This window comes from Schistocerca nitens, chromosome 1 (assembly GCF_023898315.1).
Source record: "Schistocerca nitens isolate TAMUIC-IGC-003100 chromosome 1, iqSchNite1.1, whole genome shotgun sequence".
NCBI lineage: Eukaryota > Metazoa > Arthropoda > Insecta > Orthoptera > Acrididae > Schistocerca > Schistocerca nitens.
In genome coordinates this window covers 148,312,954-148,330,487 of record NC_064614.1, presented here as the reverse complement: position 1 = coordinate 148,330,487, position 17,534 = coordinate 148,312,954, and the positions used below count along the sequence as shown (strand labels likewise).

The window sequence follows — 17,534 nt, the reverse complement described above, 5'->3', positions numbered from 1 at the left end:
CATCCGTTCCAGAGGCGATACAGTGTCATACTGACACTGCCTTATACCACCAAGTTATTTGTAAAGTTGACTCTTGTTTGTAATTACTGAAATAATGTCTCTTACCTTCTCAGTCCGTTGAGTTTCATTTCATTTCTTCCTCTCGATCTATGTGCATCACTTTACTTGTCAGGTAGCACTCCGACTTCAGGCCACGAGAGACCTACCGGGACCATCCGACCGCCGTCTCATCCTCGGTGGAGGATGTGGATAGGAGGGGCGTGGGGTCAGCACACCGCTCACCCGGTCGTAAGATGGTATTCTCGACCGAAGCCGCTACTATTCGGTCGAATACATCCTCAATTGGCATCATGAGGCTGAGTGCACCCCGAAAAATGGCAACAGCGCATGGCGGCCCGGATGGTCACCCATCCAAGTGCCCACCACGCCCGACAGCGCTTAACTTCGGTGATCTCACGGGAACCCGTGTATCCACTGCGGCAAGGCCGTTGCCTCTTGTCAGGTAGCGAAGAATTTAATTTTCTCTCTCTCTTGTGGTTACTGTATCTTAATTAACTGCCTACAAAACAGTTTAAATCAAATTTTTATCAATTTTGGTTAGTGAATAAGAATTTTAAAAAATGGTTCCAATGGCTATAAGTACTATGGGACTTAAACATCTGCGGTCATCAGTCCCCTAGACCTAGAACTACTTAAACACACATCCATGCTCGAGGCAGGATTCGAACCTGCGACCGTAGCAGCAGTGCGGTTCCGGTCTGAAGCGACTAGAACCGCTCGGCCACAGCAGCCGGCGAGAAGAATCATTCGAACTTTGAGTGGGGAGTGGGGAGGCATGCCTCGTAGTTGATGTAACTGGCTCTATTCAGATGGATGTTCTAGTAGGAGAGCGTTCATCTAAGTGAGGTGTCCAAATGAGCGACCATCTTCCTGAATAACTCACACCTCAGTGCGGATTCTATGCGACTGGGATGTGAGGCTCGTGGTCGGCTCCGATGTAACTCGGTAGTGGTGAAAGGGAATTTGCAGTCAGCATGGGGGCGGAAAATGGCGGAGAAAGGCCAATTAATGTTCTCCGCAGTGTCTGGTGTAGTTAAAAGCTTGCGACACTGTTGGTCGTACGTGGGAAGAAGTTGTTAAGCTCATCTGGAGGAGTGGGTTTTGTACTGGCATCGGATTTCAGCCTCTCCCCTACATCTTGATATCAAATTAAAAATCCGCGCCGGCCGGGGTGGCCAAGCGGTTAAAGGCGCTACAGTCTGGAACCGCGCGACCGCTACGGTCGCAGGTTCGAATCCTGCCTCGGGCATGGATGTGTGTGATATCCTTAGGTTAGTTAGGTTTAAGTAGTTCTAAGTTCTAGGGGACTGATGACCTTAGAAGTTAAGTCCCATAGTGCTCAGAGCCATTTGAACCATTTTTTTTTAAATCCGCTCGTCGTGGTCACCACGTAGAACAGATGCATTTAAGACAGAACATTCACACCACCCTTAGGAAAGGTTCCATTGTACGCAGAGAAACAAAACCTTTCTAGCTAGGCGGCCGAACGAGTACTCGCAGGTGCCCCACCCACGATTTCTAAATCAACGTATGAGGCTTATAGTACTGCATTGATCATTGCCCCCAAAACATAAAGGTGGGAGACAAATTTTTTTGTTCGCTTGCAGGTGTGTGTATGCAGTGGACTGAGTCACTGAAATTATCGCACCAGTCTTTCAGGCATATTCATACTGCTCTGCAGTACCATACCTTATCGTATGTGGTGGAGACTACTCTGCGTAGTACTGTCTTTTCGCCCATTTTGTTGCTCCATTCGGGAATGACTCTTGGGAAGAATGACTGTCGGTAAAACTGCGTTTCAGCTCTGATGTCTCTGACCTTGTGGTCCGAACTGTATCGCGAGGCTTATGTCGAAGGAAGAGATGCGTTGTGTGACTCTTCCCGGAACGTTTGCTCTCAAAAGCCATATGTGTATAATATATGGAAGCGTGGTGTGTCATTGTCGTACCCCTCTAACTCTGCCACCTACCCCCGCAGACTATGGGGTCATGTGGGATGCGTTTATTAAAAACTGGGATCGCACCAGTGGACTTGATAGGGGAAGTTGGTGGGGCAGCTAGGAATCGAGTGCAACAGTGGCAGGCACTTTCCAGAATATTGCTTAATGTTCAGAATGTTCCAGACAATGTTGTAGAATTTCTTGATGTAATAATTTACCAACAGCCGTATGTATTGTAGAAGTTTGTTTTATTTTATGAACTTCTATGTGCTACCAGTTTCGGCATTACATTGATGCCATCTTCAGGCCCCACTCGCCATAGTCGTAAAATCGCTATACACCGAAGGAGTCATATAACTGGATCCGTGAATCAAATCGCTATGCAACAGGCCTTGGTAGCCAGGCGACAACAGCTCTTGGTGGTCACTCTGTGTCACCTGGCCACCAAGGCCTGTTGCATAGCGATTTGATTCACGGATCCAGTTATATGGCTCCTTCGGTGTATAGCGATTTTACGACTATGACGAGTGGGGCCTGAAGATGGCATCAGTGTTATGCCGAAACTGGTAGCACATAGAAGTTCATAAAATAAAACAAACTTCTACAATACATACGGCTGTTGGTAAATTATTACATCAAGAACTTAATGCCAGCCGTCGTCCCATGATCCATAATGGATCAACGAAGATGTTGTAGAATTTTCCTGGGAATGGAGGAACGCTCGAAAATGTATTTAGAATTTTGTATAATGTTGATTGTTGTTGTGGTCTTCAGTCCTGAGACTGGTTTGATGCAGCTCTCCATGCCACTCTATCCTGTGCAAGCCTCTTCATCTCCCAGTACCTACTGCAACCTACATCCTTCTGAATCTGCTTAGTGTATTGATCTCTTGGTCTCCCTCTACGATTTTTACCCTCCACGCTGCCCTGCAATGCTAAATTTGTGATCCCTTGATGCCTCAAAACATGTCCTACCAACCGATCCCTTCTTCTAGTCAAGTTGTGCCACAAAATTCTCCTCTCTCCAATCCTATTCAATACCTCCTCATTAGTTCCGTGATCTACCCACCTTATCTTCAGCATTCTTCTGTAGCACCACATTTCGAAAGCTTCTATTCTCTTCTTGTCCAAACTATTTATCGTCCATGTTTCACTTCCATACATGGCTACACTCCATACAAATACTTTCAGAAACGACTTCCTGACACTTAAATCTATACTCGATGTTAACAAATTTCTCTTCTTCAGAAACGATTTCCTTGCCATTGCCAGTCTACATTTAATTTGACTACATTCCATTATCCTCGTTTTGCTTTTGTTGATGTTCATCTTATATCCTCCTTTCAAGACACTGTCCATTCCGTTCAACTGCTCTTCCAAGTCCTTTGCTGTCTCTGACAGAATTACAATGTCATCGGCGAACCTCAAAGTTTTTACTTCTTCTCCATGAATTTTAATACCTACTCCGAATTTTTCTTTTGTTTCCTTTACTGCTTGCTCAATATACAGATTGAATAACATCGGGGAGAGGCTACAACCCTGTCTCACTCCTTTCCCAACCACTGCTTCCCTTTCATGCTCCTCGACTCTTATAACTGCCATCTGGTTTCTGTACAAATTGTAAATAGCCTTTCGCTCCTTGTATTTTACCCCTGCCACCTTCAGAATTTGAAAGAGGGTATTCCAGTTAACGTTGTCAAAAGCTTTCTCTAAGTCTACAAATGCTAGAAACGTAGGTTTGCCTTTTCTTAATCTTTCTTCTAAGATAAGTCGTAAGGTTAGTATTGCCTCACGTGTTCCAACATTTCTACGGAATCCAAACTGATCTTCCCCGAGGTCCGCTTCTACCAGTTTTTCCATTCGTCTGTAAAGAATTCGCATTAGTATTTTGCAGCTGTGACTTATTAAACTGATAGTTCGGTAATTTTCACATCTGTCAACACCTGCTTTCTTTGGGATTGGAATTATTATATTCTTCCTGAAGTCTGTGGGTATTTCGCCTGTCTCATACATCTTGCTCAGCAGATGGTAGAGTTTTGTCATGACTGGCTCTCCCAAGGCCATCAGTAGTTCTAATGGAATGTTGTCTACTCCCGGGGCCTTGTTTCGACTCAGGTCTTTCAGTGCTCTGTCAAACTCTTCACGCAGTATCTTATCTCCCATTTCATCTTCATCTACATCCTCTTCCATTTCCATAATATTGTCCTCAAGTGCATCGCCCTTGTATAAACCCTCTATATACTCCTTCCACCTTTCTGCCTTCCCTTCTTTGCTTAGAACTGGGTTGCCATCTGATTAATGTTGATTAATGATACAGAATGTTCCAGAACGTTCGACGATTTGCGTTAATGTCCCAGAATGTCACACAATTTTCCAGGATGGTGGAGACTATTCTAGAATCTTTGAAAATGTTCTAGGATGTTGCACCATGTTCGAGAACATTACCGCGTTGTTGAGAAGACACGTTCCAGCTCAGAAGGAGATATTTAGACAATGGCGAGACGCATGTGCCAATATATTTTTGGAATCGATTACAGAGATTCCCGGAAAAGTGAAAGTGATAGAAAGTTAAATACGGTCCGAGAATGTTCTAGAGTGATCTGGAATCTTCTCAGAAGACAAATGAAGGTAAAGAAGAAGCGAAGTTGGTCTTTTTAAGGTAGTTTTATCGGTAACGCTCTGCATACGGCACAGTGTCTGTCGTATAGCACATCTGCCACCGGGGGTTCGTAGAGCACCTTCGTGAAGCTCTAGCGGTTATTAAACGATACCGTGACGAAACGCGCCGCTCTTCATTGAGTGTCGGTCCCAGACTGATGAACAATACTCGAGAACCAGTCGGACAATGTTCTATAAACCACTCGTTTCGTCGGTGTATTACATTCCTTCAGGTTTTCCCGATGAACCTCAGCCTAGAGTCTACTTTACTCACTGCTGTATTGGTTTCGTGTGGTGATTCCACTTTGCTGTATGTAACTTCTAGGTATTTTACAGTACGTGCTTGATCGCCAATAATGTAAAGGAACAGTAATGGGTCTCGAAGTGGCAGACCAGCTGTCTGTGGAGAACTGCGAAGTGTAGACGCTGATGTTCGGAGGGCGGCCTATCAAAACAGTATCGAAAGTGAAAGTGCAATTAGTTATCGGTCAGTTTTGAACATCTTACACGACATCTCAAACGAGGCGAAAGTCGCCGCCCGTTATGTTGTGCGACTTTTCGCACACATTCTGAGAGCTCGTCGATCCGAGGTAGCAGTGGAAGTATTGAGGCTGAGTCAGGCCCAAAGCAGGTGATTTCTCTTGGCGCCTAATCAACGCGGACGGGTATTGTCTGACACCCAACCATCGTCGGGCTAAAGAATACAGACTGTTTTTTGCTACTGCCGCGATGTGACGCTAACAGATTATGCTGGTAAGCGCCCAACCATCACAGGAGCATACTGCCGAAATCTCCTGACGAACACTTAGGGAGGCTGTTAAGACGGAGAGTCACGAGAAGCTGGCACAGGATGCGCGGGGCGGCGTGGGGGCGGTGGTCCCTGTGTGTGTGTGGGGGGGGGGGGGAGGGAGGGCGGGGTGAAAGGGTTGGGAGGATGTATGTCTGCTAAAGGGCAACGGCCCAGCTCATTCTGCACTGAACGTAGCCACACTTTGGGTTACCAAATTTTGCCTGATCCTGTGTTCTCCTGACACGGCACCCACTGAGCTCTTCCCGCCAGTGAAGCTGTGGCGGGCGCCTCCAGAATGACGACGAGGTAATTTTCGAGGTAGAATGTTCCCTCAATAACCAAAATCAAACTTGTCGCATTGAAGGTTCAGTGTATAGAAAATTCACACCGTCACCACGTTTGCTGGTCGTGGGACATCTCGGTATTCTTCTCTTCTGCCCCGGTTTTCATAGTACATATACTCGGTGAACCATACCTCCAGCGATAAAATAAAAGTAGGGCAAACTTTTATCCGCTTGACTGTCGTACTGCGTCAGAATGTGAAAAAAAGCTGCGCTGGAGAAACCAACGTTTAGGCCGCGGTTATGGCGGCATTCTCTCTCCTGTGCCGCGGAAGCCTACGCAGTTATATTTTGTCTACTTATACGCATTAAATTTGCTTCTGGCCAGAGACGGATGTCCGCCATCGCATCAAAGGCTCAGCACCCACACCTCGTCTATGCAGCAGCACCTCTCATGAGAATGACCTCTCTTTTAAACGACACCCTTGTCCATGGACAATATTACTCAACAGTTCGACAAACTTATTTACGAGTGTTCTAAATACTAGAGGCTCTGTTTCCATATTATGAGATACGCCTGATCTTACGTTCGCTTCCAATGTTGCGTATTGACGCCTGACCGATATCCGATCTTCTGTCATCGATCTGATCTTAGAAAATGAACCAAAACACAATTTATGACATTCTCTACTGTGATTGTAAGTGCTTACGGACTGTCTTCTGGGAGAAGTTATTGATGCAAGTGCTACTTCATACCAGAACGAAGTAACCATAAAGAGTGCAGTTGGTCCGATGCTAAACTGCAGCATTGCACGCGAAAAAGATATACATGTGTTGTGATTTCATTCTGAATTACGATGCTGTCTTAAGTCTCCAAACGGTGTCAGACTGCCCTCATAAAAAGAAGAATCACTTACTCGGTTTTCTTTTTACTTTACTTCTCTGCAGAATGCTGTATTTCGAAAACATAATTTGAAGTGGAGGGGACTAGGCGCTTTTTAGGTTAGAGGGTCTAGGGAAAGTGCAGAAAGGACTTCAGTTTCAAATGGTGAAGCACGAACATAGAGAGAGGGCAGACAATGCAAAAATCAGTACTGTAGATATAAAATGTCTTAGCTGTATTGGAAAAGAACCAGGGCTCCAAGTACTAATAGAAAGAGCTGAATCTCAAATCGTTATACTCGTATGTACGGAAAGCTGGCTAAAACCGGAAATAAGCTCAGTCCAGATTTTTACAAAGAACCTAACCGTGTCCAGAAAGGATAATTTAAATACAACTGGTGGGGGAGTGATCATTGCTGTCAGAAGTAGCTTATCTTCTAATGAAATTGGAGTCGATAGTTCCAGTGAGTTAAAATAGGTAGAGGTTATACACTCCTGGAAATGGAAAAAAGAACACATTGACACCGGTGTGTCAGACCCACCATACTTGCTCCGGACACTGCGAGAGGGCTGTACAAGCAATGATCACACGCACGGCACAGCGGACACACCAGGAACCGCGGTGTTGGCCGTCGAATGGCGCTAGCTGCGCAGCATTTGTGCACCGCCGCCGTCAGTGTCAGCCAGTTTGCCGTGGCATACGGAGCTCCATCGCAGTCTTTAACACTGGTAGCATGCCGCGACAGCGTGGACGTGAACCGTATGTGCAGTTGACGGACTTTGAGCGAGGGCGTATAGTGGGCATGCGGGAGGCCGGGTGGACGTACCGCCGAATTGCTCAACACGTGGGGCGTGAGGTCTCCACAGTACATTGATGTTGTCGCCAGTGGTCGGCGGAAGGTGTACGTGCCCGTCGACCTGGGACCGGACCGCAGCGACGCACGGATGCACGCCAAGACCGTAGGACCCTACGCAGTGCCGTAGGGGACCGCACCGCCACTTCCCAGCAAATTAGGGACACTGTTGCTCCTGGGGTATCGGCGAGGACCATTCGCAACCGTCTCCATGAAGCTGGGCTACGGTCCCGCACACCGTTAGGCCGTTTTCCGCTCACGCCCAAACATCGTGCAGCCCGCCTCCAGTGGTGTCGCGACAGGCGTGAATGGAGGGACGAATGGAGACGTGTCGTCTTCAGCGATGAGAGTCGCTTCTGCCTTGGTGCCAATGATGGTCGTATGCGTGTTTGGCGCCGTGCAGGTGAGCGCCACAATCAGGACTGCATACGACCGAGGCACACAGGGCCAACACCCGGCATCATGGTGTGGGGAGCGATCTCCTACACTGGCCGTACACCACTGGTGATCGTCGAGGGGACACTGAATAGTGCACGGTACATCCAAACCGTCATCGAACCCATCGTTCTACCATTCCTAGACCGGCAAGGGAACTTGCTGTTCCAACAGGACAATGCACGTCCGCATGTATCCCGTGCCACCCAACGTGCTCTAGAAGGTGTAAGTCAACTACCCTGGCCAGGAAGATCTCCGGATCTGTCCCCCATTGAGCATGTTTGGGACTGGATGAAGCGTCGTCTCACGCGGTCTGCACGTCCAGCACGAACGCTGGTCCAACTGAGGCGCCAGGTGGAAATGGCATGGCAAGCCGTTCCACAGGACTACATCCAGCATCTCTACGATCGTCTCCATGGGAGAATAGCAGCCTGCATTGCTGCGAAAGGTGGATATACACTGTACTAGTGCCGACATTGTGCATGCTCTGTTGCCTGTGTCTATGTGCCTGTGGTTCTATCAGTGTGATCATGTGATGTATCTGACCCCAGGAATGTGTCAATAAAGTTTCCCCTTCCTGGGACAATGAATTCACGGTGTTCTTATTTCAATTTCCAGGAGTGTATTTGGCAACTGGCATAAATTAATAATTGGATTCTTTCACCGAATCCCCGACTTATATCATACAGCTGCTGAACAGTTCAAAGGAAACTTAATACTCATTTCAAATAAGTATGACGCACTACAATTATAGGTGGTGGTGACTTCATCCTATCCTCGACATGTTGGCGAAAATATAAATGTTTAAAGTCGCTGGTAGATATAAAAAGTTGTCCGAAATCAGATTGAATACCTCCTCGGAAAATTATTTTGAACTATTAGTTCAAGTGCTCACTTGAAATTTTAGTAGTTGCCAAAACATATTTGAGCACTAAGCAACAAATAATCCTGACCAAATAGGGAGCACAATGATAGATACGGGGATTAGTGGTCACAAGGTTCTTGTAGAAGGCTGAATACCGTAACATCCAAATGCACTAAAAATAAATGCAAAATACATCTTGGCGGGTATTTAATTAATAGAGATAATGCCTTTCCTCTTAGCAGGGCTTGGAATCCTGTACTATCCCGCATCAAGACAGAACGTTCTTGGGTGCGGCCAAACTGAGTGTTCGAAAATCGTCTCTGAGTGCGATATATCGTTGCCGCCGGTCTTCTACTAAGCGCGGCGCCACCTGCCCATTCTTGGAGGGCAGAAACCATGATGGGCGGCGCATGCGCCGTGTACGGTACGGAGGCGTATACAGGGTGAGTCACCTAACATTACCGCTGGATATATTTCGTAAACCACATCAAATACTGACCCATAAAAAAATGCACGGAAGTATGTTCTTTAACACAAACCTTCGTTTTTTTTAAATGGAACCCCGTTAGTTTTGTTAGCACATCTGAACATATAAACAAATACGTAATCAGTGCCGTTTGTTGCATTGTAAAATGTTAATTACATCCGGAGATATTGTAACCTAAAGTTGACGCTTGAGTACCACTCCTCCGCTGTTCGATCGTGTGTATCTGAGAGCACCGAATTACGTAGGGATCCAAAGGGGACGGTGATGGACCTTAGGTACAGAAGAGACTGGAACAGCACATTACGTCCACATGCTAACACCTTTTTATTGGTCTTTTTCACTGACGCACATGTACATTACCATGAGGGGTGAGGTACACGTACACACGTGGTTTCCGTTTTCAATTACGGTGTGGAATAGAGTGTGTTCCGGCATGTCAGGCCAATAGATGTTCAATGTGGTGGCCATCATTTGCTGCACACAATTGCAATCTCTGGCGTAATGAATCCAGTGGGACATTTTCGAGCAACGTTGGCAGATCATTCTGTAGAAACGCGATGTATGTTGCAGCTGATTGGGCCCCTGCAATGAACATTTACAGTCCACGGTCGCTGTCGCTCTACCTGTCTGAGCCAGCGAGGATTGTTCACGGACCAGTAATGCATGTTCCGTAGATTCACTACCCCGTGGTTTGTGAAACCCGCTTCATCGGTAAACAGGTAGAACTGCAACGCATTCTCTGTTAATGCCCATTTACAGAATTGCAGTCAATGATTAAAGTCATCACCATGTAATTGCTGATGTAGCGACACATGAAACGGGTGAAAGCGGTGACGATGCAGTATGAGCATGACAGTACTTTGACTCAGTCCATCGGCTCTCGCAATGTCCCGTGTACTCATGTGTGGGTTCATGGCAACAGCAGCTAACACACCAACTGCACTCGCTTCTCCTGTGACGGGCCTATTACGGACCCGTTCGCGTGCTACGACCATACCTGTTGCATACAGTTGGCGGTAGATGTTTTGCAATGTGCGGCACGTTGGATGCTCTCTGTCCGGGTACCGTTCTGCATACACCGTGCAGGCTTCAGCTGCATTTCGTCGACACTCGCCATAGATGAGTATCATCTCCGCCTTTTCAGAGTTCGTATACACCATGGTCACAGTTCCTACAACACTACACTATCACAGACGTCTGGTAACACGGTGTACTACAGTTGGTCTGCGGGCGGAGACGAATGCAGAATAACAACAGCAGCAAGCGCTACATGCGGACACTGCGACAGCTAGACCAAGCCACAACAGTGCACTACAGCCACACTCGTAATCACGGTCGTCATCGTAAACATGTCCCTACAGATGCTGCTCGCCGACCGTGGCCCGTGTTTGTTACAACACGCAACTGAACGTCGGAGGTTTCAAGCGTCAACTTTAGGTTACAATATCTCCGGATGTAATTAACATTTTACAATGCAACAAACGGCACTGATTACGTATTTGTTTATATGTTCAGACGTGCTAACAAAACTAACGTGGTTCCATTTTAAAAACACGTAGGTGTGTGTTAAAAAACATACTTCCGTGCATTTTTGTATGGTTTGTATTAAACAATTACACTAGCCCCTCTCCTCACGTTCGGTCTGTGGAATCGGTTCGTCAGTATTTGATGTGGCTTACGAAATATATCCAGCGGTAACGTTAGGTGACTCACCCTGTATAGGACGTCGATTAGCAGCCTGGCGTAAATTCTCAGCGGGACTCATCAGCAGAAGCAGATTTCTCCTGAAGATGGCGAACAGTTTGAGCGCCGAAATGTCGAATCGAGTTGATTTTACGATCCAGCAGCAAACCCGAGGAGACTTTCAAGACTTACTACGCCCGAGAAAGCCAACGAAGTCATAAGACACATCTATTTAAGAAACCATATAAAAAATCGCTTGACACCGTCGTAAGTCCACACTTCTTACAATCTGACTATATAAGCGAAGACCAAATGCGGTTTAAACTCAAAGAAATAGTATCGACGGCAATTGAGAGATATATAATAAATAAAGTAATGAGAGATGGTACTGATACCCCATGGTACGCAAAACAGAACACTGCTGCAGAAGCAACGAAGAAAGCTTGCCAAGTATAAAAGAACGCAAAATCCCCAAGATTGGCAAAGTTTTACAGAAGCTCGAAATTTAGCGCGAACTTCAATGCGAGATGCTTTTAATAGTTTCCACAACGAAATTTTGTCTCGAAATCTGGTAGAAAACCCAAAGATATTCTGGATATTCTGGTCGTATGTAAAGTACACCAGTGGCAAGACACAGGCAATATCTACATTGAGCGGTAACAGTGACAATGTTGTTTATGACAGTGCCACTAAAGCAGAGTTACTCAACACGTTTTTTCGAAATTGCCTCACGAAAGAAGACGAATCAAGAACAATTGTCAACATAAGTAAACTAGAAGTTGATATCCTCGGTGTAGCGAAGCAGCTTAAATCGTCGGTTTTCAGTAGGATTTTGGAACATATACTGTACTCCAACATTATGAATCCCCTCGAAGAAAACGATTTATTGACACATAGTCAACGCGAATTCAGAAAATATCGTTCACGAAGTAATGAGTACTATCGACAGCGGATGTCAAATTGATTCCATATTTCTAGATTTCCAGGCTTTTGACACAATTGCTCGCAAGCGACTTCTAATCAAATTGCGTGGCTTTGGAGTATCGTCTCAGTTGTGTGATTGGATTCGTGAGTTTCTGTCAAAACGGTTACAGTTCCTGATAACTGAAGGCAAGTCACTGAGTACAACAGAAGTAATATCTAGCGTTCCCCACGGAAGTGTTGTAGGCCCTCTGTTATTATTGATCCACATGAAGATATAGGAGACAATCTGTGCAGCCCTCTTAGATTTTTTGCAGATGATGGTGTCATTTGCCGTCTTGTAGAGTCATCAGATGATCGAAAAATGATTTAGACACGATATCTGTATGGCACAAAGAGTGTCGTCCCTAAATAATGAAAAGTGTGAAGTCATCCACACGAGCACTAAAAGGAATCCGCTAAATTTCGATAAATGAGACAAATACTTGGTGATTACAGTTCCGAATAACTTAAACTGGAACTATCACACAGGTAATGTTTTGGGGAAACCAAACCAGCGACTCCGTTTTATTGGCAGGACACTTAGAAAATGTAACAGTTCTACTGAGGGGGTTGCTTACCCTACGCTTGTCTGCTCTGTTCCCGAGTATTGCTGTGCGGTGTGCGATCCGCATCAGATAGGACAGACGGAGGATATCGAAAAAGGTCTAAGAAGGGCAGCACGTTTTATGTTATCGTGAAATAGTGGAGAGAGTGCGACATATATGATACGCGAAATGTGGCAGCAGTCATTAAAACAAAGGCCTTTTTTTGCTGCTGCAGGACTTAATCATAAAATATCAATCAGCATCCTTCTCCTCAGATCGTGAAAATATTTTATTGGCGCCCAACTACATAGGGAGGAACGATCATCATAATAAAATAAGAGAAATCAGAGCTCGTACGGGAAGATGAAATGATCGTTTTTCCCGAGCGCTATTCGAGACTGGAAAGGTAGAGAAGTAGGTTAAAGGTTGTTCGATGAACCCACTGTCAGGTACTTAATTGTGAATTGCAGAGTAATCATGTAGATGTAAATGTAGATGTAGAAGTCCAGGAAACTAATTTTTAATCGAAAGAACGCTTGTGCAGTATTAACAGGTTGGTTACTCAGCACTTTTCTACTGATGATATCTGACTTCCAAAATTGAAAAAAAAAAACTAGACATTTTAACGCGAAAACGATTGCTTTGCGACAGAATACGAAAAAAAGAGAAACGTTTTACAGTGGTGAATTCTAACCAACTGCAAAAAACTCTCGTATAGAATAATAAGTGAGTGTCACAAGCAAGTTTTGCAACTTAATTTTGAAAATTTGGGGTTTATCATTCACATTTCTTAGTTCCACAGGAAACGTATTCATTGCACGACGATTAACGAAGTCTCAGCAGAGAAAAAATCGTTTGTGTGTTTATCGAGAGTTCTGGGACTATTCTGTCTACTAAACCATTTGCGTCTTTCGCAATGAAATGGTTCAAATGGCTCAAAGCACTGGGACTTAACATCTGAGGTCATCAGACCCCTAGACTTAGAACTGCTTAAACCTAACTAACCCAAGGACATCACACACATCCATGGCCGAGACAGGATTCGAACCTGCGACCGTAGCAGCAGCGCGGTTCCGGACTGAAGTGCCTAAAACCACTCGGCCACAGCGGCCGGCTTTCGCAATGAGTATCGTCATTTATAAGCAGATTTTTTAACCAATCGTTACTTTCAGTGGTAGATCATCGATATATATCAGGAAAAGCAGTGGACTTAGAGCAAAATCCTCACAATCTACAGTACCCAAGGCAGGTAGAAATACGCTTTCTATTTGATGACACGAAAGGACAACGTCCCCATTCTTATTTGCCTGATTCGAAAAGAAGCAAGAGTGAGCTATTCTCGTAATTCAATAATGGTTCACCTTCTACATAAGTGTCAGTTTGTTTTATTGACAGATGAAAAGGTGAGCATAAACAAAGTGAACATTTTAAATTGCGTTAATTGTTGCCTACATCCAGTGGTTACACCAATGTACATTTCTTGGTGACGTGAACGGTAAACCATAACATTAGATGTGCACCTCAAAAAATAACCGAGCGACGTGGCGCAGTGGTTAGCACACTGGACTCGCATTCGGGAGGACGACGGTTCAATCCCATCTCCGGCCATCCTGATTTAGGTTTTCCGTGATTTCCCTAAATCGTTTCAGGCAAATGCCGGGATGGTTCCTTTGAAAGGGCACGGCCGATTTCCTTCCCAATCCTTCCCTAACCCGAGCTTGCGCTCCGTCTCTAATGACCTCGTTGTCGACGGGACGTTAAACACTAATCACCACCACCATGCACCTCAATCATCTGGGATTTTGCATTTTCAGCAACCTAAGGCTCTCAGTATGCGTGCTGAATATCCAGGCGCAAATGTCTCACACAAGAATGTGTACAGGCATAGCACCAGATTACGTGAGCGTTAGCGTTTGATGAGCAATCGGGTGTACACTCTGGTAGAGAACGGCCACAGACGTCCTTCAGCTCAGCGAGCACCGAGGGCCCCACCGGCGAAACGAAGGTTCAGAAAAGCTTATCCATAACTTGTGAACCATCATCTGGCACAAACATTTCCACATGGATACACCAACCATTAAACCAGCGTATATGTGTCAAGAACTAAAACACTTCACTTCCAAATTACCGCTAACAGTTCGTTTCTAGCTTTTCCTAACTGTTAAATTTTGTCGAGAGTAGGAACGCTATGAGAAAAGCGCCTCTTCAACCTGGGTGATACTTGAGGAACAACGACAGAGAAAACGAGAGAAGTTTATTTTACGAAGTCCGTCCTGAGAGCTGAGCGTCTTGTCCGACTTGGAACTGGTGCAGCCGGGAGAAGGCTGTTTCACAGACGCCGACCCTTCCGCCTACTCCACCCCCACCATCCCCTCCCCTTCCGCCACGCCCCCCTCCGAGCGGACTGTCAGTCCACCCGTCAGACCGGGTACAGATACAGTTTCATTTTTAATGTAAAAAATTTTGCTGCGGCCAGTCAGCCGCTCACGCATTTCATCTGACCTACACACGACGTGCTTCGGGATACGATTCCCTCCCTCAAGTGCGTAACATCGATGCTTGACAATTCGACAAAGACGTGCTACGTTTATCTTTAGCAACGTTTCTTGACTCTTAGGTGAGGAGTGTCATAAAAATATGTTGAGGCTGCGTGATTCTGAGTGGACTATAACATAGAAACATTTTTATAAAGTCCAATTTTTTCCCCGGAAATGCGTTGTCTAGACATTTCCGTCCCCACTTATTCTTAATCGGATATAATTTTTTTCTGATGCAATTGTGTAAATTCTACATCTGAGTTGCTGAAGCTTCTCTGGCCTCGGGTAAAAGAATACAATTTCTCAACGCATGTCCAAACAATGACATAGCTGAATTTCCTTGTTGAGCGTCCCCTTAAAGCAAGAGCAATAGATATGATTCAGAATGTCTGCATTTATTTTTTGTACATTGCCTGTGACGTTAAATTTGACAGGAACAAGAAAGACGTCCTTCAGCTGAGATATCGTATACCCAGACAGCATTTATATTTCCTTCTGTGCCAATATATGGTGTTCTGGAACCAAAAACCTCTGTTCCTTGATGTCCTGCACAGGATCACGTATACACCAAATGTGATATGCACCTATCCACGACACTACTGTATAAAACGCAAGAGACAGAGAGATAAACACGTCACTCATTTAATCACAATCACCGCAACTGTATTACTACGTAATTTCAGTATTAGGGCAGCAAGTGTGCAACGGTGATTGTGGGTAGAAAATGGTTCAAATGGCTCTGAGCACTATGGGACTTAACTTCTGAGGTCATCACTCCCCTAGAACTTAGAACTACTTAAACCTAACTAACCTAAGGACATCACACACATCCATGCCCAAGGTAGGATTCGAACCTGCGACCGTAGCGGTCGCGCGGTTCCAGACTGAAGCGCCTAGAACCGCTCGGCCACTTCGGCCGACGACTGTGGGTACAGTGATACTAATGAGAGAACGCCTACTCCGACAAGGCATGAGCACGTATCTCGAGCAGAATTACCTCCCTCGTACCAGCCAGCCAGCCAGTCAGCCGAAAACGTCGATTATGTGAAACCCAACTCGCGTTTGCCCCACGTAGCGTCCTGAAAGACAGTCAGATAGATGCAGTGTTGATCGATTTCGGAAAAGCATTTGACTCAGTACCCCACCTACGCTCATTATTGAAAGCAATGTCGTAACGAGTACAAACCGAAATTAATGCGAAATTTGTGACTGGACAGAAGATTTATTGATGGCGAGGACGCAACATGTTATGGGAAGCCACAGCCAGAAGTAGAGATAGCTTCAGCTGTGCCTCAGACTTTTCAAGACGCTGTAGTTATCTGTAATGAATTGTTGTCTGAAAAAAAAATGGCCAAATATTTATTCGGATCTTGACAAGATCGTAAAGTGGCGCAAAATTGGTAACTTGCTCTAAAAGTTCAGAAATGTAAAATTGTGCGGAAGAAACATGGTATCCAATGGCTACGGTATCAACGAGTCGCTACGGGAATCGGTCAACTCATATAAATACCTGGATGAAACATTTTTCAGGACAAGAAATGGAACGAGTACACAGCCTTAGCCCGCCCGGTTGGCCGTGCGTTCTAGCGCACGGCTTTCCGGGCGGGAAGGAGCGCCTGGTCCCCGGCACGAATCCGCCCGTCGGATCTGTGTCGAGGTCCAGTGAGCCGGCCAGTCTGTGGATGGTTTTTAGGCGGTTTTCCATCTGCCTCGGCAAATGCGGGCTGGTTCCCCTTGTTCCGCCTCAGCTACACTATGCCGGCGATTGCTGCGCAAACAAGTTCTCCACGTACGCGTACACCACCATTACTCTACCACGCAAACACAGGGGTTACACTCGTTTGGTGTGAGACGTTCCCTGGGGGGGTCCACCGGGGGCCGAACCGCACAATGACCCTGGGTTAGGTGTGGGGCGGCGGAGGGGTGAAGTGGACTGCGGTAGTCGTCGTGGGGTTGTGGACCACTGCGGCTGTGGCGGGGACGGAGCCTCTCCGTCGTTTCTAGGTCCCCCGTTAACATAACATAACACAGCCTTAGTCTGTAAGCAGAGTAGTTGGCAGACTTCGGATCGTTGTTGGAAGACTAGGAAAATACTGTCAGTTAGGGGTACCTGGTGGAGGGGAGAAAAAACTGAACTAGTAGACGACTGAAGAAACACACATCAAGAAAGTTTTCAATCAACCCGATATGCCGTGCGGATGTGCTGTTTTTGTGTCTGTTTCTGTACCTGTCTGAAGGTCATCCCTCACGTTGTTTGTAAACATACGGGGTGTTCAAAAAGTCTCTCCGCAGTGCCGTTTGATTGTTAGCTGCCTGGGTTACTTCCCTTCAAGTGGACTCTCCCAACATTCCACTGGTTCGTTTATCTCAGCCAACGTCACTAGTATCGTTGGCGTGTGTCTTTACGTGTTGTCGTGAACGTTTAAATTTAGTTCCTTTGTTCGTTTATTCGTTTTTGTCTCTGTTAAAATTCTAACCATTGAAGAACGTGTGTTTTTTGTCGAACAAGTGTTCGAAGCTGGCGGTAAATACACAGTTTCAGTTCGTCAAACATTT

The 17,534-nt window shown here is 45.8% G+C and overlaps 1 pseudogene; it reads right to left on the bottom strand.

Moving 5' to 3' along the window:
• Positions 1 to 375: 375 nt before the first annotated feature.
• LOC126210934 (5S ribosomal RNA) lies at positions 376 to 493 on the bottom strand (annotated as a pseudogene).
• Positions 494 to 17,534: the final 17,041 nt, after the last annotated feature.